General features: G+C 44.2%; 1 protein-coding gene across 9 annotated transcripts in view; it reads right to left on the minus strand.

Annotated features, from left to right (window-relative positions):
• The window catches only part of ENAH (ENAH actin regulator), a 137124-nt gene that overhangs the window by 90312 nt on the left and 26274 nt on the right, over positions 1-20538 (minus strand). Inside the window, exon 1 of one of the 9 annotated variants that reach the window (XM_042975395.1) lies at positions 18710-18877. The exons of the other annotated variants lie outside the window; for them this stretch is intronic. The gene's annotated coding sequence lies outside the window, so the exon portion shown is untranslated. Of the gene's footprint in view, positions 1-18709; positions 18878-20538 lie in introns of those variants that run through there. 9 annotated transcript variants of the gene reach the window in all.

Genomic DNA, 20538 nt, shown 5'->3' on the forward strand with positions numbered 1-20538 from the left:
CTTCAAAAGCCACTAAATAAAAACATAGGCAGGTGATCCAGATGCAACCCGGTGGCAAAGGGCTTCTCTCGCAGGCGGCAGCTGGCAGGCAACTCCTCGCACAGCTGCCACCTAAGACTGGACTCGCTCTACATGTTCTCATGAAAATGAAATACCTGACCAGTGAGAGGAACACGGCACATCAGGTGAACAAGCGCCGTAGCTGGCAGCTGGCGTGGCACCATTTCTGTCATTTCAATGAGCACCTGGGGCACAAGACTCACGGGAACCTCCCCCCACCTTCCGTATCTCCCCTGCTTTCTCCCTCTTGAAAAAGACCAGAGCAGCTCTCCAGTCACACCCTGGACACCACCCCTACTCACAGCAACCACTCGTGTGTGCTTCTGGTCCGCAAAAGAGCAAAGATTCTCCCAGGGACGCATGACAGTGTGAATCTTTACCCAGAGAGACTCTGTTTTGTAAAGGTAGTGCCCCGGGACCAGCTTAACCCTGAAACCCAGCCTGTCACCCAAGCTGGAGGACGCTATACAGAATAATCTGTCTTCGTCCAACAGGTCAAGGACCTGTTCCATGTTAGAAGACATGTGACAAGGAAACCCCGCATGCCATCTGGGTGGACCCCTTTGCTACCCTAAATCTGAACACATTTTCATAAACGACTCATAAGGCCTACAAGGTATGTTCTAAGATCATAGTCTGTGGCAACCCAGATCTAAAGTTAAGCTGTTTAACTTTTTGTTTAAATCTTTTTAATCGGTGGCATAAAGAGTTTCCCTCTATTTAATGTTTTTTACAAGTACGGTATCAGCATTATCTAGTTCTATGCTTCCAAATGACCTTAACCTTCACAAACCTCTGCAAGGTCAGTGTCTTGATGGCTTTTTAAAGACACGGTAGCAGCTGCGAAGGACTGAGGGAACCTACCACAGAGCGTGCAGCTGGACCCAAACCCCTCACACAGAGTTTACTACAGCCACATTCCGGGCAGGGCAGTTAAGAGAGAAGGAAGGTGTTTACCTTACAAGAGCATTCCTGTGCTCTACTCCCCAAGTACCGAAACTTTATTTTTAATGATTAATCATTTAAAAAGAGACTATAAAACATACCATCTCCTGCTGCCGTCTAAGAAAAACCTACACAAAAGCACACAGGGAACAAGAAAGTGAGAAGGGAGGAGGGAAGGAAGAAGAGGACGAAGAAAGGGAGAAAGAAAAAGGGAAAAAAGAAAGACAGTCAGAAGGTGTATCCATAACAAAAGGCACTAAAAGTCCTACATCAGCAGGAGCTTCAACGGGAGAAGGGAGGCCTCACCAAGACCATCACGTGTAATAAGGTACTTGTCTCATTAGAGAAGATACAGTCTTTGGTAAATTTTTAAAACCAACGAAAGTAAACAAACATACACGTTTTAAGAGCCAATGGCACTCACTCGTGGGCACACAAAGTATAACTTTCAAACCAAAGGGGAAAAGTCCACCTATCCAGTGGAAGGCGGGAAGAGTAGAGAGGGGTGAAAAAGAATAAAAGCAAAGTAAATTAAAGACAAAGGCTGGAAAAGCAGTCTTAATACCCAATAAAATATAAAGCAAAATACAGAGGCATGGCAGTTAACAGAATAAAAAGATAACTGACAGAAAACTACCATCTTAACTGTGATGATAATGTTTGATTCAAGCAAAAATCAGTGGATGCCAAACACTGAGATGGAGATGCTGGCCATTCGTTCCGTCTCAAAGCATCACCCCACAGACTTATTAATAACAACAGAGCGTCACGGAGGCCTTTGTAACAAAGAGACGTGATGCACGCGCACCATGTCAACAAAATGATCAAACCTAACATCCCAGAACTGGAGAAAAAGGTCATCACGGGGCTCCACGTGACAGGCTGGAAAGAACACAACGTCGCTATGTAATATTCCTGCCTCAAATGTTTAGCCCACATACACTCAAGCAGAAACAATCGAACATATCCAAAATAATGAGCATTTAACAAAGCTACTGGCCAGGATTCCTCAAAATGGCAATGGCAAGAAAGGGGGAGGAAAGGCTGAAGAATGGTTTTAAGAATCTAGATTAAAGGAAACCAAAGAGACCGGATGAGATGTAACCGGTGAATGGACGGAGGGGAAGAGCAGTAATGAACTTACTGGTAAACTTAAGAAAATCTGGGTGAAGACAGTACATTAGACATCATGCATCAGCGTTAAACACCTACAGCGGGATGACTTCGCTGTGTGACAGAAGCAAGTGCCTGTGCTGTCACATTGGTGGGGCTGCGTGCAGCTCTCAAAGGCTGTACCCAACACACAAATATACAAGGGGAGTATACTTGGGGAGTAGAGCACAGGAATGCTCTTGTAAGGTAGGCAGATATGAAAAAGTATTAACTGGTGAATCTATGTAACAAGTACATTAATTTTCTTTGTAACATTCTTGTAACTTTGAAGTCTTTCCCAAAAAAGTAAATTCAGAGAAATGTCAAAATAAATAAAGAGGTTACACACTGATGAAAACAGGAGAGTAAGATCTATTTACCATGAACAAATTCACTTTAAACAACATGCCTCAAAATATACCTAACAACTAACAAAACTGTAGGAAGAAAATCAACAATTATTCTTAATTTAACCTACTGCTCAGAACTGACAAATCAAGCAAACAAAATATAAGCAAAAATATCAAAGTCCTGAACAACACAATTAGAAGGCTCAAACTGGAAGTACACAGAATGCCACTCCAAAGAGAAAATACATAGTTTTTCTAGCATATCTGAAACATTTATAAAAATAAACGCTGTATTGGAAAAAAGGACACCTTGTTAAATGCCAAAGAGTCTATTTTATAGATTACGCCCTGATATAATACAATGAAATCAGAAATGTATAACAAAATAAGTATCAAAAAATTCCCAAATTTGGAAACCAGAAAGTATAATTACATAACCCTGAGGTTAAAGACGAAATCAATAAAAGTTAAGAAACATTTAGTAAACAGCTGTTAGAGCAAAGGCGGAACAGGTGGAACTGAAGAGGAAAATGTGTGGCTTTAAACACATTTATCAGAAAATAGAAAAGGTAAAAAATCTTAAACCAAAAGAGAAAACTCAAAGGAATAAAAAGGAAGGAAATCACAAGAAAGGCAGAAACCAATGCAAATTTAGACCAAAAGAACAAGTGAGGAAATCAACACCACCAAACCTGTTCCTGGTCGATGCTAATAAGCCAGACAACAGGCTGCTGAGAGTGATCAAGAAAAAGAGAAAGACAACCCAAGAGTAGGGAACTAACTGGATTTTCCTAACACAGGAATTTTAACTAAACACTACTGAATGCCTAATCTAAATAACTGCCAAAATTGTCACAAGAAAATATAGAAAATTTGAATAGATTGGAAAGAAAAACAGATCAAAAAACACATCAAAAGATTAAAGAAACTGAAATGGCAATGTTCCTCTCACACTCACACCCACCACATACACACCACACAGACACATATCACACATACCACACATGCACCACTCACACGCACACATGCACACACACACACACACACACACACACACACACCAGACAACACCAACACAAACTGAGACTATTTTTATTAGGTAAATTCTATCAAGTTTTACCTAATGAGGAAAGTATTCTTATCTTAAACAAGTGTGTTCAGAAAGTAAAGACCAAAGGCTGCCTAAATCATTTTATCAGGCTACCGTGATCTCACTTCAAAAACCAGGTAAAGTTACAGGCTAATTCACTTACAAAAGTAGGTATATAAATTACAGACCAAACAGATCCAATAGTGTACTTAAAAAAAAAAAAAATAGGGGGCGCGTGGGTGGCTCAGTCGGTTGAGCGTCTGACTTCCGCTCAGGTCATGATCTCACGGTCCGTGAGTTCGAGCCCCGCGTCGGGCTCTGTGCTGACAGCTCAGAGCCTGGAGCCTGCTTCAGATTCTGTGTCTCCCCCTCTCTCTGACCCTCCCCCGTTCATGCTCTGTCTCTCTCTGTCTCAAAAATAAATAAACATTAAAAAAAAATTTAAAAAAAATAGATTCTCCATATTAAAAGATAAAAAGAAAAAACATGACTACCTCAATAGAAGCAGAAAATTTGAAGGAGTCTATTTAGTAATTTTAAAATCTTATCAAGCCAAGAACAGAGGAGAATTTCCTCCTTTTGGTAAAGGTTATATATACCACAAAAGCCCACAACAAATACAGAGAAACTTCAGCCGAGCCCCTGCTTCCGGTGAGTCACAGAAGACTGTACTGGCCAACACAGAAAAAGGAAAGAGAGCTCACCTGAAGAGAGCAAGCTGGCACCATGGCCAGTGACACGCCCATCTAGCTAAAAGAACCGATGAAGTCCATTCCCCACCAAATCTGTACATTTCATGCAATCTCAAACCTTAGTCAGCTTCTTCAAGAAGCTCAATAAATTAAGCTATTTATGCAAAAATAATGCAACACCTAAATCAAGCTGAAAAAGAATAAACTTGCACAATCAGGCAGTGAGACATACTATTAAATTCTAGATGCAACAGTGAGAACAGCAAAGTGTGAGCCCAAGCACAAGGGCCACACAGAAAAAATGGGAACTTTCTCTGTGACACAGAATGAAATGATGACTTAATAAAGGCTAAAAGGGCATCTCAAATCAATGGCCAAAAAATGGACTGTTTAATCAATGGTTCTTAACTGTCCAAACTGTGGACTCTACCTGAAAACAATCATTTTCCCTAAGAAAAATTAGGTAAATAATTTAACACTTAAGATTACATGTGGAACTTTTTTTTTTTTTTAACACTTATTTATTTTTGAGAGGCAGAGACTGAGCATGAGTGGGGAGGGGCAGAGAGAGAGGCAGACAGAATCCAAAGCAGGCTCTAGGCTCCAAGCTCTCAGCACAGAGCCTGACGTGGGGGTCGAACTCATGAACCACGAGATCATGACCTGAGCCGAAGTTGGACGTTTAACCGACTGAGCCACCCAGGTGCCCTGATGCGGAACTTCTTGAAACCTCACAGGATTTTTTTTAACAACACATACAGTTCTTTACTAGAGTTCAAAGTACATGTTTATAAGCTAGGAAACTATTAAAGGGAACAACCCCTGAAATGACTTAAGATACCATAGCTTGCAGCTCCCATAAAATTATTTTTAATTATATAATACTCTAAATTAGAGAAAAGTGGACAAAGTACACCTTCAAATAGAACCTTGCTTTTCTCTTTCTCCAAAATGCAGTTCTGTAAATCCTAAAGTTCGTCCCTAGTGCCATGAGTCACTCTCATTTTCAAAGACAACACTCAGGGCATATAAATCAAAAGGACTATGGAAAACTACATTAAGGATGACATTTGTATTTACCAAACGTAAAGTTTTAAAAAATCATAGCATCAGCCAATAAACAAAAACATAAAAATGAAATCACTTTAGGGGCGCCTGGGTGGCTCAGTTGGTTAAGCGTCCGACTTCGGCTCAGGTCATGATCTCACGGTCCGTGAGTTCGAGCCCCGCGTCGGGCTCTGTGCTGACAGCTCAGAGCCTGGAGCCCGTTTCAGATTCTGTGTCTCCCTCTCTCTCTGACCCTCCCCCATTCATGCTCTGTCTCTCTCTGTCTCAAAAATAAATAAACATTTTTAAAAAAATGAAATCACTTTATATAAAATTTCAACAACTTAAGTAGCAAATGGCTATGGGACTGAATGGTCAAATTAAAAATTGTCAGTCACTTAGAATTATAAAGAAACAAGATTATGGTCAAATCAGAAATGTGTCACATAAAACAAATGAAAATAACCACCAAAACGCCTTTCACGTATCAGGTTGTAAGGGGTCAATGTTATTTTTTTCAACTATAATACAATGTAAAACTTTCTGTGAGAAAGTTCTGCTAGAAATTTCTGCTAGAAAAAAAACTGCTAATAAGCAAAAAGTTGTGCGTATGCCAAAAAACTTTCAGTAACAGTACAACGTTATGAGTAAAATATTAAGTCATCCATCGCACTGAATAAACTCAGAATCTTAAGCAATTTTTAGTGGTGGACAATAAAAACAGGAATGCCTTGTCCCTTCATTGTGAAAACACCCAACTCTTAGGGGGCATTCCAGGCAAATTAAAGTCCAGACTCTTTTTACCATTTTTGGCCAATGAAGTTACTACTGTTCCTTTTTTCCTTCAGACCATGTCAGTGCCTTGGGAGAGAAGGGACAAATGGAGCCAGAGGGGAAATCAGAGCTTCCTACAAGCAGGAGCACAAACAAGCTGGTGGGAAACCCGCACTGGCTGCTACTGAACAAGGGAGAGCTACACACAGTTTACCCACTGGAAATACCACCAGTGTTTATAAATCCTACGTGTTAACATGCAACACTGGACTATGTTAATAACAACATGTATAAGACCAAACAGTAGAAAGCCTCCTTTTGTATTCAGCTGAGTATCACAAAAAAGCACAATATATTTCTAAATGGGGAAAACACAAGACTTGAAAATAAGCATAATTCAGACTGTTTAGGCAAGCCCTAAGTGAAAAGATCACAAAATGGCTGCAAGCATACTTTTGTCAACATTAATTAGACATTACAGGAGGGGCTGTCCAGGGTTAGACAATTTATACCCAAAGGGGATGATGTCACCCTACCGTGCTGATTTCTCTCAGGGTTTCTGAAAGAAAATCTACACAAGAGAAAAACAATTCCAAAAATATGAACCCAGAGCAATCAAATGCTTGTTCATCTCTGAAATGCAAATAGGAAATACCAAATTATAACCTTAAAAAACGCAAGCACCGTCACAAACACAGGTTACCGATCTCCACTGAAAACCAATGCAGAGTTACAACAGGAGTCCTCTGTCCTATACTGGTTTTACTTTTCTTTTTTTTTAATTTTCTTTTAATGTTTATTCATTTTTTGAGACACAGAGAGAGCGTGAGTGGGGGAGGGGCAGAGAGAGAGGGAGACACAGAATCTGAAGCAGGCTCCAGACTGTGGGCTGTCAGCACAAAGCCCAACATGGAGCTCGAACTCACAAACCACGAGATCGTGACCTGAGCCAAAGTCGGACGCTTAACCGTATACTGGTTTTAAACTAGCATCACAGAATTAGAAAAGCAAAAGCAACTAAATAGATCGTATTCGAGAAATAATTTTAACACTAACTACATTAGGTGGAAACACACTCTGTCTTGAAGTGAAAAATGATAAATACTATTTAAAATTCTTAAATTCTATCAAATGCTAATGAGATTTCTATTGAGAAGGTTAAGGATGCCAGAAACGAAGAACACTGAATCAAGGACTCTACCCCCAGCCATTAACTAATTCGAAGGCTGACAGCCAAGTTCACGGTTAGCTTCACTCACTACCTGGACAGGAGCTTCACAACCATGTCATACTCAATTCTCACAAAATTCACAGAAGTAGGTACTATTGCTATCCCCATTTTGCAGATGAGGACACTGAGGCTCAGACATGAAACCACTCGCCTAAGGTTATAAATGTACGAAGCCATAGCCCAGGATTCAAACAAGAGCCATCTGAGCCCAGGGTGCTTCCCCAAACTACCACCAAGTGTGTATAAATTGGATCTTTTTCATTCCAACTTCTTCATCCGTGTGATGAAACATTCTAAGAAACGTAAAAAGAGCAATAGTGTTTTCAACTATGAAACAAGACAGATCTAGAAGCTGTGGAAAGGAGAGATCAATCAATAAAAACAAATGCCCTGATATAAAAATGGACAATTCATAAAACATTTAGAGAAAATGGACAGAGATGAAAAATATTCAAGTTCTCTATGGCAAAGAAATGCAAAGTAAAACAAGATATCCTTTTAAACCCTGATAGTGTCAATGTGGGAAAGGGGCCTACCTTGTTGATAAAAGTGAAATGGTACAACCATTTCCAAGGGCTATTTGCCCTTATAAATCAAGAGTCTTTGAAATGTAGACAGGCAGAGACTCAGCCAATTACATTGTTTACAAGCACGTTACTTAAGGTAAGTGTGTATATACATATAAGAATGCTAAACCGGGGCGCCTGGGTGGCTCAGTCGGTTAAGCGTCCGACTTCGGCTCAGGTCATGATCTTACGGTCCATGAGTTCGAGCCCCGCGTCGGGCTCTGTGCTGACGGCTCAGAGCCTGGAGCCTGCTTCGGATTCTGTGTCTCCCTCTCTCTGACCCTCCCCTGTATATGCTCTGTCTCTCCCTGTCTCAAAAATAAATAAAAACGTTAAAAAAATTAAAAAAAAAGAAAAAAAAGAATGCTAAACCAACAGCCCCTCTGGATGATGGAAAATTCCAACATGGGACCAACTAGGTGAACACATTTTCAGACTGACTTTTTGGGGGGGATACAACTGAGCCCCTAACAAGTATTTTCATGATCTCTTGTGCTTTGAAAGCATGAAAGATCTCATGAAACTGCAGATATTCAGTCACTCGTGAACAGACACGCATATAGCAATTTTTTAAATAATATGGATCTATACTATATTTAAAGTTGACTTTTTAAATATTAAATAGGGAAAAATAGGATACAAAACACCTATTTTAGGAAAAAAGAAAGACCAATACAAAGAGAATATCTTACAGTCAACTCTATGCTTGGCACCTTTACAGACATCATCCCTTATTTCCTGACAATCACCCTGTAATGTACTGTTGCTCTCACTTCACAGATTTGGGAGCAAATCTCAGGTTAAGTAATTCAGGGAACCGGTCCAAGGCAAGGCTAATCTTCACACCAGACCTTATATATTCTACCTCAAAGCCCATGCTATTTCCAGGATGTCACCCCAATACATTCCTTTCTCCCATGGTATTAGAACTGATATTATGAAATAAAATCAGTAAAAGACATCCAGAACATACTTAAAACATGTATATTAAAAATGAAAGAATACCGCTTTCAAAGCACAAGAGATCATGAAAATACTTGTTAGGGGCTGAGTTGTATCCCCCCAAAAAGTCCATCTGTTGGAGTTCTAACCCCCAGCACCTCAGAATGTGACTGTATGTGGAGACGGGTCTCTAGAGAGGTAATTAAGGTAAAAAGAGACCATACTGGTGGCCCTAATCCTTCTGAGAAAAGATGAGGACAAAAAGGGAAGAGAGTGCGAACACGGCAAGAAGGGGGCCGACCGCAGGCAGAGGAGACAAGCATCAGAAAAAAACAAACCTGCCAATACCTTGTCTTAGATTTCCGACCCCCAGAATTGTGAGAAAACACACTTCTGTTTCAGCCACCACCTGTGGCATTTTGTTACAGCGGCGGCAGCAGGCTGATACAGTGCTCTTACTCTACAAATACTGAACGCTGTAAAAACCTACAAATGACGTCCCCCGGTTTTAAAGAAAACATGCTCCTTCTAGATACAGTATTCTAAAGCACCAAAAGAAAATATTTTACAAATACTTTTTTTTAAGTTTATTTATTTATTTCTGAGACAGAGAGAGAGAGACCGCAAGTGGGGAAGGGCAGAGAGAGAGGGGGAGAGAGAGAATCACAAGCAGGCTCCACACTGTCAGGGCAGAGCCTGATGCGGGGCTCGAACTCATAAGCCATGAGATCATGACCTCAGCCGAAGTCAGACGCTTAACTGACTGAGCCACCCTGGTACCCCTACAGATACTTTTAAAGAAATATTACATCATTTTAGAAATATACATAAATTTAACTTCCTAGAATCACCATGTTAGTTAAAAAGCACTGCTGGTCCATTCAGAATAAGCATGAATAACCTTACAATCCTAGAACTAGACCCTCTGACACACACCCAACAGAATAACTAAGCACCTGTCAAGGCCTGCAGGCCAGAAGCCCCGTCCGCTGAAGGGAAAAGCCACCGGCCCGGCCAGCTGCCGCCTCCTGGAGATCAGGTGCATTCATGCGGCCCCACAGCACAAACACTCCTCCCAGCTCATGGCAAAAGAAAAACACAAAAAAACAAAGCCCCACACTTAACACTGACTGACTGCCAAGCGCCCTTGAACATTTGAGAAATCTTCTAACTTGAAAGGTAAGAAACAAAATAGAGGGAAAGGAGAAATTTTTTATAAAACAAGACAATGCAGGGAAGAGGAAAGATTGCAAATTATACATAATTAATATTTTCAAAGGGAAAATAAAGATATTCATTGGAGAAATAAGAATGTTATTAGAAGAAATATATATAGGGGCACCTGGGTAGCTCAATCGGTTAAGTGTCCAACTTCAGTTCAGGTCACGATCTCATGGTTCATGAGTTTGAGCCCCGCGTCGGGCTCTGTGCTGACAGCTCAGAGCCTGGAGCCTGCTTCAGATTCTTTGCCTCCCTCTCTCTCTGCCCCTCCCCTGCTCACGCTCTGTCCCTCTCTCCCTCAAAAATAAACATTAAAAAAAAATTTTTTTTAAGATAAATGAGGAAGAAAAGAGAAAATAATAAAAACTGGTCCAGGGCACCGGGGTCGCTCAGTTGGTTAAGCATCTGACTTCAGCTCAGGTCATGATCTCACAGTTTGTGAATTCAAGCCTCACATCCGGCTCTGCACGGACAGCTCAGAGCCAGGAGCCTGCTTCAGATTCTGTGTCTCCCTCATTCTCTGCCCCTCCCCCACTTGCGCTCTGTGTCTTTCTCAAAAATAAATAAACATTAAAAAAATTAAAAAAAAAAAACTGGTCCAAGAGGCCCCAAAACCCCATAACAAAACATCTTCCTTTTCAGACAGTCCAGTACCAAAGGAATAATAAATTGCTTTAGCATCGAAGGGCACATGTTTCTAGATTTAGAGCATCCATCAAGGGGCGCCTGGGTGACTCAGTGGGTTGAGGATCTGACTTTAGCTCAGGTCATGATCTCATGTTTCGTGAGTTCAAGCCCCACATCAGGGTGGCTGCTATCAGCATGGAACCTGCTTTGGATCCTCTGTCCCTCCCCCACTTGCACACTTTCTCTCTTAAAAATAATAAAATACTTAAAAAAATAAAAATAAAAATAAATGAAGCATCCATCAAAAGCCAAGCACAATGAACTGTTTTTTTAGATTCACACTAAGACACGTAAAGTTTCAGAGCACCAGGAATAAAGGCAAGTCCTAAAGACTTCCAGAAAGACAAAACTGGTTTCTTCCAAAGGACTGAGAAACAGAAGGACATCAAATTTTTCAGAGCAACATTGGAAACTTGAAGACACTGGAGTGATGCCTTCAAAATTCTGAGGAAAAATAATTTCCAACCTTGACTTCTAGCCACAGCCAAATTACCAATCAAGATTTTAAAAAAGATATTATTCTCTCTTTTTTTTAGTTTATTTTTTAAATTTATTTTTGAGAGAGAGAGCAGGGAAGGGGCAGAGAGAGAATCTCAAGCAGGCTCCACACTGTCAGCACAGTCCCCAATGTGGTGCTCAATCTCACAAACCATGAGATCATGACCTAAATGGATACCAAGAATCAGAAGTTTAACTGACTGAGCCCCCCCCCCCACCACCCAGGGCCCCTCTAGTATTCTTAAATATTGGAGGTCTAAAAGAACTTGCTTCCCATGCCTCATTTCTTAGGAAGCTACAAGTGGTAACCAAGACAAAAAACAGGCAAAGAGAATCCCCAGGTCGGTGAAAATTGTACTACAAGAAGTTGGCCACAAAAACAACTGGTCCAAACTGGAACAGAAGGTTAAAGGTATCCAAGAAGAAAATAAGCCTGGTCTGTGCTAAAAGGCAAGTTAACCATCAGTGGGAGAGTTTGAGGCTGAGTAAGTAGTGAGTGCATGGAAAATCAAGCACACGAACACTAAGATTCACTAAATCTAGATAAGACAGTCTTTTGCAAGGTAAATGTGATCATGGTACACCACCAAGCCGAGCTGTAAATGGTGTTTATGTAATCATTAGAATGCAAATCCTGGTTAACCAAAATTTGTTACATAACTATCTACAAGATGAAAAGAAAAACACACATACATCATGGGGAGACAGTGCTAAAAAACTAAACCCCTACCTTCCGTAACTGGAAGTCAAGAGACAAATTCTAAAACTGGAGCAGGTTAAATGTTGGAAATACCAAGAAACCGTAGAAGCAAGGAAAAAGTGGCGGTGGTTCCTGTGGAGACCTGGATTCTAGAGGAAAAAAGAATAGGGCTAAGAAGCCCTTTTTTTTTTTTCAATTCTAGGTCCTGTATTACTATTTGACTTCGCGAACTATATGCTACTTTAATAAAAACTACATTTTAGAATCCAGCTTTAAATTTTAAAAATCACGCTTTAGAACGATATTTAATTACACAGGAAAGTATTCACAGTACATTACCAAGGAGGAATCACAATATAGAACATTATGTTCAATTAAAAAAACCAATCCTACATAAGAAAAAAAAATAAAAATACACACTGAAAGTGTTTTTTTCTGGAGTAGTGGTATTATTTTCACTTTCTTACATAAGTTTTCTGTGTTGTTCAAATTTTCTATAATTTACGTGCATTACTTTCTAATTCAATCTACCCAAGAAAGAGTAAAAGGTTAGCAGAGCCCCACGACCGGTGAATTAAATTAATACTGATTCCTGCCCCAATAAGTCACTTAGGCCCCGCCATGCAGTTAAAAATAAACTTGTGATTTTGATAAATACTATAAAAACCCTGGGGGGCACTCTTATAATCTAGCAAGAAAACAAAACAATGCCCGGTCCTCACGTGTTCTCATTTTTTTCCAAGGGTGCTTCCATTTCATCAGTCTTAAACTTCACACCAAGATTACGAGACTCAGAGAGCTGACTTCCAGCTAGACGACACGGTCGCTTTCTAAGCTTAAAATGTAACCGAAGAGATGGAACGAGGAAACCACTTAAACCTTCCCTTATGTCCAAAACAGAGCTAAAATTCAAAGAGAAAAAAAGGCAACCAACAAAATAGAGGAAATATTTATAAGACGACCGCTACGAAGGCTGGCTTTGGCCCACACACGAATGCTCGGGCAAGAACAAATCCTCAAATGTTCCTGACATTATAATATCCCAACCTTAATGCAAACGCTCATCGAAAGTAGAATGGACAAACAAAGCAGCCTTTCACAGAGTAAAACGAACGATATGCATGAGTGACACAAATCTGACGTTAGAGCGAAAGAAACCAGACCCAGAACATTGCGATTCTAGTTACAGACGTGCCCAAACAGGCAAAACCAACCTAGGTGGTTACATGTCAGACAGTGGTTACCCTGTGGGGACAGACTGTGACTATGAGAGGGCAGGAGGGGAGCAGGGTTCTCTTTAATCGGTGCGAATTACGCCGGTCTGCTGAGTCAGTGAAAACTGAGCTAACTCTCGGGACGTGTACTTCTCTGTGTACGTTCGTTATACATCAATGCAAACTTCAAATCAAAAAATGATAAGATTCAGATGACCAGCAAGCACATGAAAAGATATTCAACATCATTAATTATTAGGGACAGATGAATCAAAAACCACGAAGTCCCACTTCATACTCACTAGGATGGCCACAATAAAACCCAAAAACCCATACACAGTACCTAAAATCAAGTGTCGGTACAGGATGTGGAGAAACTGGAACTCTCGCCCATTGCTGATGAGAACGTAAAACAGTAGGGCCCCTGGAGAAACCGGTCTGACACACTGCCAGTAATTTGAACGTGGATTTAGCGCATGACCCAGCAATTCCACTCCCAGGTGTATGTCCAAAGAAACTGAAAGAGGCACTCCAACAAACACTTGTATGTATGTGTCCACAGCAGCCCTACGGACAACAGCCGAAGGCAGAAACAACCCAAATTGCTACCTACAATAAACTAACAGTCGAGATGCAGCCTATCCACATACCCGGCAAAGGAGTAAAAGGAATCAAAGTGTGAAAACCACTGAAGTAGACACCTGCTGGAACGCGGGTGACCCCGAGACCTCAGCTAGACAGGAGAGGCTGGACACAAAAAGCCACATGTTTTATGATTCCACTTATATAAGATGCCCCGAATAGGCAAATCTGCAGAGTCAAAATGCAGACTGGTGGTTGTCAGGGACTGAGGGGACGGCTGGGCAGGGGACGGGGGCAGGAGGAAACAGGAAGTGACTGCTTCATGGGTACAGGGCATCTACTTGCGGTGATGAAATCTGGAACCAAATCGTGCTGACAGTCACACATTATAAATGTACTTAATGTCACCCAAATGTACACTGTAAAATGGTTACCATGGTGTGAATTTTACGTTACATATTTTACCACCATAAAAAAAATGTTTTCGAAAAAAGGGAACATTTAAATGCAGGCCAGGATACAGTAAGCTCTCTCCATACATTGGTAATTGGAACATAAACTAAAAACAATCCATTTTGCAAAGTATTTTGGCGATTAATAAGTAATTCATCTTTGTCCCAGTTCATGTCTCCTCCTGAGAGCTCTAAGAAACGAAAAAGCTTTAGATCCAAAAGGGCCCGATGTAACATTTATAATAGCAAAACAAGCACACACGCACATACACACACACCACCAAAAACAACTAAAGGACAAGCCATCAGGGAATAGGTAAGTAAATCAACAATTTAGTTAGAAATTACGGCAAAACTAAAAATGTTTACTAATGGCATCTATCATAAAATGGGGGAATGTTTATGTTACGAAGCAAATGTGATTAAAAGCAAGGAATAAAAATTCTATAAACAAGAACACCTCAAAGAATGTTTACTATGGGTTTGCTGCGGTGACTGTTTTCTTTCTGCCTTCTGTCCCTTGAACAAAACAAGCTTTCTCACCTCAGGGCCCTCGGAACAGCTCTGTTGACTCTGAGTACCCTTCTTCCTCACCTCACGTGACTGTCTCCTCATCTTTCAGGTCACCTCAAACTTCACCCCTTCCCTACCTACTCGGATCACATCAGGCCTCAGCGCATCCCCTGCCCCGCCCCTTTCCCACCCCACGTTTTATCTTCTTTGCACCCATCTGAGAATAACTGACTTACTGGTACATGTTTCTCTTCCATCCCCTACTAGGACGTACGCCCCCTGGGGACAGAGGCTTTTACCTTGTCTAGACACATATCCCCACCAGATAACCGTACCTGCCAGCAAAAATGAGTATTTGTGAAGCTAATCAACGAATACCAGTTGACTGATTAACATGTTGCATCTACTTTCCCACAGTTTGTCAATTTTCTATAATAAACACATATAATTTTTGTTTTTAATCCTGTTTTTAAATATAAAACTATTTCAATGGGTAAATAATTACTTACCAAACCAAAGAAAATATAGAACTTTGTTGGATTCTCCCTAAGGACAAGCCAAAGATCTGGTTTTCAATCTTAACAACAAAAATAACTAGTTATAAATCCTTCCTAATAGAGGATAATGCTCTAGTACACTTTACAGTCTATCTTTTCTATTTTCAGAAGCTCAGAGACGTGTCCCAAATTTCTAGTTCCACCACCCATGCCCTTCCCCGAACACACACATCATTTGAGTGGTATTTTGAAAGAGTCGCATGTGAGGCATGAAAATTATTTCAGAACTCACCGGAAACGGTATGCAAAAATATGAAATAATGTTGAGAAATAAATAAATTTCATTTTACTCTTATAAATGAGTTTCAAAAAAAAAAAAAAAAACCAGCCTGACTACATTTACTCTTCTGATCTGTAACTGAAATGCAGTTTCACAAGAATATAACTATATTTAGTATCTATAATTATATTTATGTTGCGTCCATATATAAAAACTTGAAAAAAATTTCCTTTTCTGAAGAGTTGGTTGAGATATTCGAGAATCAAATATGCTGGGACACCTGGGTGGCCCAGTGTAAGCAACCAACTCTGGATTTCAGCTCAGGTCATGACCTCCCAGTTGTGAGATCTAGCCCCGCTTAAGAATCTCTCTCTTGCGGGGCGCCTGGGTGGCTCAGTCGGTTAAGCGTCCGACTTCGGCTCAGGTCACGATCTCGCCGTCTGTGGGTTCGAGCCCCGCGTCGGGCTCTGGGCTGACAGCTCGGAGCCTGGAGCCTGCTTCGGATTCTGTGTCTCCCTCGCTCTCCGCCCCTCCCCCACTCATGCTCTGTCTCTCTCTGTCAAAAATAAACATTAAAAAAAAAAATCTCTCTCTCTCCCTCTGCCCCTCTCCCCCAGTCGTGCGTGCGCACACACACGCTCTAAAATTAAAAAAAACAAAAAAAGCGCTACCATTTTGTAGAGGACAATGCCAGATTCCAATAAAATACAAGCATTCAAAATTTACTGTTATTATGTTTCCACTAGTGATTGGAAAACTACCCATCCGCTAAATCAAGGTTTGAAGATGCCCAGCTTAAGGGCTGAAAATCTACTGAGCTCGGGCCAAGAACGCAACCCTGACCATCAAGACAAAACATAACAAAACAGCCATTTCCACTTATCGTTCTGTAATTACCAGTCTACTAACAAACGTGCCAGCAATTTTAAATGCAGATTTAAGTTCCAGTCACAATGATACAACCAAACTACATACACAAACGTACCTCCAAAATCTTGTACCTCACCCTTCCAGGCTCAGATACACCAAAGACCTTCTAGGTGACGTCCCTAGGTAGCACACGCAGACTTCCTAGCTTATGACTGACAGCTTGAAGCCCAAGCCTAAATAGACACTGGGGTTATTCAGATCCTGGCTTAGGATGCAGACGCATTATCTGGTATATAAAAGAAGAGCATACACCCACATGAAAGGTACTCACTGCAGGTTCTCATTTATGTAGTATTAAAGAAGTGTTCCCTCGTGATCAAAAGAATCTCAAGACAGCGGTACTAAGTCACAGGGTGGCAATCAAGTTAGTCTCTTCTGTAAAGTCTTGACACAACTGGAACCATCAGAACCGGTAAGATATCTGCCCCCCGGATGCAACCCAAACCCACTAGGCAAGCTCAGGATTCGTGCGGTCAAGTAAATTCTATGCCAATGCTTCTAAAAGCTATTAGAATTGAAAATTCCAACACAAAATATGAATAAATCTCGCTCACACTGCCATCCAAACAATAGGAAGGCACTTGTGTCTCTGCCGTTGCCAAAATAACACGTAGCTAATTTTTCGTGTTCTCCCACCACCAGCTCATGATGAAACGCTGAGCAACAAAGAAGACAGAAGCAACATTTTTAATTTGCTCAACACTAGCTGTCAACTCCTCTTCCAAGGAAGCTCCCCTAAAGAGAAAGGTTATCAGTTAGAAGCATTACCAGCCAGCAGAACTAAGTGAATGTAACCGAGCGAGCGGGCATACACTCATCCTTGAGGCAAAGGAGCACGACCCGACCCGAGGAACCAGGATGCAGACGGCAGCTACAACCAATGTGCACCTAATCCCCAAACGGACTGTTCAGCAGCTGCTGCCCCTGCAAAGCTGCCTCCAGCCTCCTCCAAACATCCCCCTGGAGGAAAATGACAACGTCCTAACATTCAACTTTCCGCTAACTGGGGAAAAGAAAGGGCTAACCAAGGGCCAATATCCCTAAAAACTACCACCACCAGCAGCTCTTTGTATGAAGGGCTTACTTACCCATCTCCCTTGAAAAGAATGGCCATCCGGATACAACACTGGGCACGGGGATTGCTTTTAATCAACCGGGTGCCGGTCTGGGATTCCCCTCTCCTTCTCTCTCTCCTTCCCAGAGAGTAGCGCACGGAACTAAGTGGCAATAATCGCCTCTGTGCCTACTGTCACTCCTGCTTCATCACTCGCTAGTGAGGAGGTCACGGACCCTACAAAGTGCTCAGGGCTCCCCCCATCCATCCATTCATTCAGTCCACCGCTATTCCCGACAGCCTGCTAGATGCCAAGCACTATGCTGCCTTGTTTTCCTCTGAGTCACTGATGAATCTTCAGGGATTTCAGAAGCAAAACTCAACTGGGGATTTTCATAATCTGCTTACGACGCTGGAACGAACGAGACTGCTGTCTCTGTGCCTTGGGCTTTCTGACTACCTTTATACGGACGACTACCAGGAAACCCTTCAAGCAAGACAAGACAACCCACAGGATGCTGCCACAGTAGGAAGGCAAAAGGCTAAGAAGCCCCAGCACCCCTACGATGGGTACCCTGAACTGCAGAGACGGCCAACCCACATCGATTCATCTCCCAAAACGGCATTTGCCACCTTTTGAGGCCAGTGACGAACACGCCGTGCAGACTTCAACCCAGCACTGCAGACGCACAGCTGCGTGGAACGGCATCTGCCACTGCCACGTGCCACGCATTCCAACACGGTCTACTCTTCCAGTTGTGATAAACACGGTTAAAAACTCGGTTTGAGGACCACCACCCGAAAACACGCCCTAGCCTTATCGCGGGTGTCACGGCGCCGGGGGGCGTCCGCGCTGCGGGCGGGGCCTCTCCTGGGGTCTCCACGGGGTCCCCCTCGGGGTGTCCGCGGGGGTCCCCACGGGGTCTGGGCGCCCAGCCACCGCAGGGTGTGGGCCACGGGCCGTTTCACGACGGCCCCTGCGGCACCGCTCAGCCCGGTCAGCCCGGGGCGGGTGCTCGGGCGGGGGTCGCTCGCCGGCGGCACGAGGGACTGGACGAGCAGGAACCGACGTGGCGGCTGGGGGCTGCTGGCCTCCAGATGTCGGCACCGCCCAGCGGCAGACAGGCCGGCCCTTTTCCAGCCGCGTTCAGGCGACAGGTCTTTGTTCCGGACACGGTCCTCGGTCTTCCGACCGCGCACGCCCGGCAAGGTGCATCCTGACCCCGACTCACCGCGCCGGGGCCGGGCCTCCTCGGCCCTCCAGGGTGGGGTGCGCCTCAGCCCCGAGAAGGATGCTCCTCGGCCCCGGGAATGGACGTCCTCCTCATTGGCGGCTGGGGGCATGCTCCTCGGCGCCGAGAAAGGAGCCGCTCCTCAGTGCCGGTCGCGGGGTGGGGCGGGGGGGGGGGGGGGGGGGGGGGGGGGGGGGGGAACGCCTCAGCCCTGAGAACGTCGGGCTCGGAGCCGCCCTCCCGGCCAGGGCTGCCGCCCTCCCGGCATGCAGTGCGGCCGGCGGCCTCCGCCCTCCAGACGCAGCACGTGCCGGGGCGGGGCCTAGCCGTGCCACACACGCGGGAACGCGGCGGGACAGGCGCCGCGCTCCTCACGCGCCGCTGACGTCGAGGCCACGGTGCACCGCGCCCCCCGACCGCGTCCCCGCCCCGCGCCAGTCCCCCAGCCACCGGAGAAGTCCCAGGCCCCGATTAGGGGGCACGCTACTTTCCGGCGCCGCGAGGCCCACCCGGTCCGCTCGTGTTTCCGCCCACGGGACCCGGGCTGGGGCCCAACCCGCCCCGCGCAGTCCTCAGAAAGTGGGTGCGGGCCCTGCCGGTGGACAGGGCCCTCGCCAGTCTGGGGAAATGCACTTGTGTGCGGAGTCTCGTGCTGGGAAACAAGACACCCGCCCGGGATTCGGTCTTCGCCAGAAAACCGAATCACACCAGATTCCAGAACACCTGTGCCACCCTTCACGGCCCGCGGTGTCGCCTCGCCGCCGCCGAAGCCACTGCCGTAGGGACGCTTCCGCACACGAGCCCCCTCACCCCCGGTCCACCTGTAACCTGCTCGTGTGCCAGCAGCCCTCCCGACCTACTGCCGTCCCACGCACGCAGTGTGGCCTCGAGAACGGCCGGCCACGGGGGAACCCCGCTACTGTGCGTGCTCGCAGGTGGAATGGAAACGAGCCAACCGCCCCGGAACGGAGCCGGGCGCCGCCAACGGGCCGGGGCGGCGGATCCGGGGACGGGTCCCAGACGTCCCGCTGGGAGCCGAACTCCAGGGCGTCTCCCCCACAGCACGGTGACCACAGCTCACCGTATACCGTGCACTGCAACCCTGGTCAGCCACTGCATCTCAAAAATGTTCTCACCACAAAGAAAAGGTAATTATGTGAGGACACGGAGGGGTTACCCAACCTTATCGTGGTCATCGCTTCCCGACATACTCGGATCCCAACATCACGGATTCACACTGCACACCTTAAACGTACCTACCTTATATGTGAACAAAACCTCAAAGCTGGGGAAAGAGGTGGACATGTAAGGTAATAAATAAACCTACCTCTTTTTTTGTTTAAAAAAATTTTTTTAATGTTTATCTTGGGGGAGAGGGGGCAGAGAGAGAGAGGGAGACACAGAATCCGGAGCAGGCTCCAGGCTCTGAGCTGTCAGCCCAGAGCCTGACGTGGGTGGGGCTGGAGCCCACGAACTTCAATTCAAGATCATGACCCGAGCTGAAGTCGGACACTTAAGGGACTGAGCCACCCAGGTGCCCCCCTTTTGAGAGCACGTGCACCCACCCGTGCAAGCAGAAGACCAGAGGGAGAGGGAGAGAGAATCCGAAGCAGGCTCCAGTGAGGAGCCCAACTCAGTGCTCAAGCCCACAAACAGTGAGATCATCACTTGAGCCAAAATCAAGAGTTGGGTGCCCAAATGACTGAGCCACCCAGGCACTCATCTTAAACCTACCTCTTTTTGTTTTTTAATGTTTATTTATTTTGAGAGAAGGACAGTGACAGAGAGAATCTCAAGCAGGCTCCGAGCTGGACAGCACAGGTGGATGC

The sequence above is a fragment of the Panthera tigris genome, chromosome F3 (assembly GCF_018350195.1).
Source record: "Panthera tigris isolate Pti1 chromosome F3, P.tigris_Pti1_mat1.1, whole genome shotgun sequence".
Lineage (NCBI taxonomy): Eukaryota > Metazoa > Chordata > Mammalia > Carnivora > Felidae > Panthera > Panthera tigris.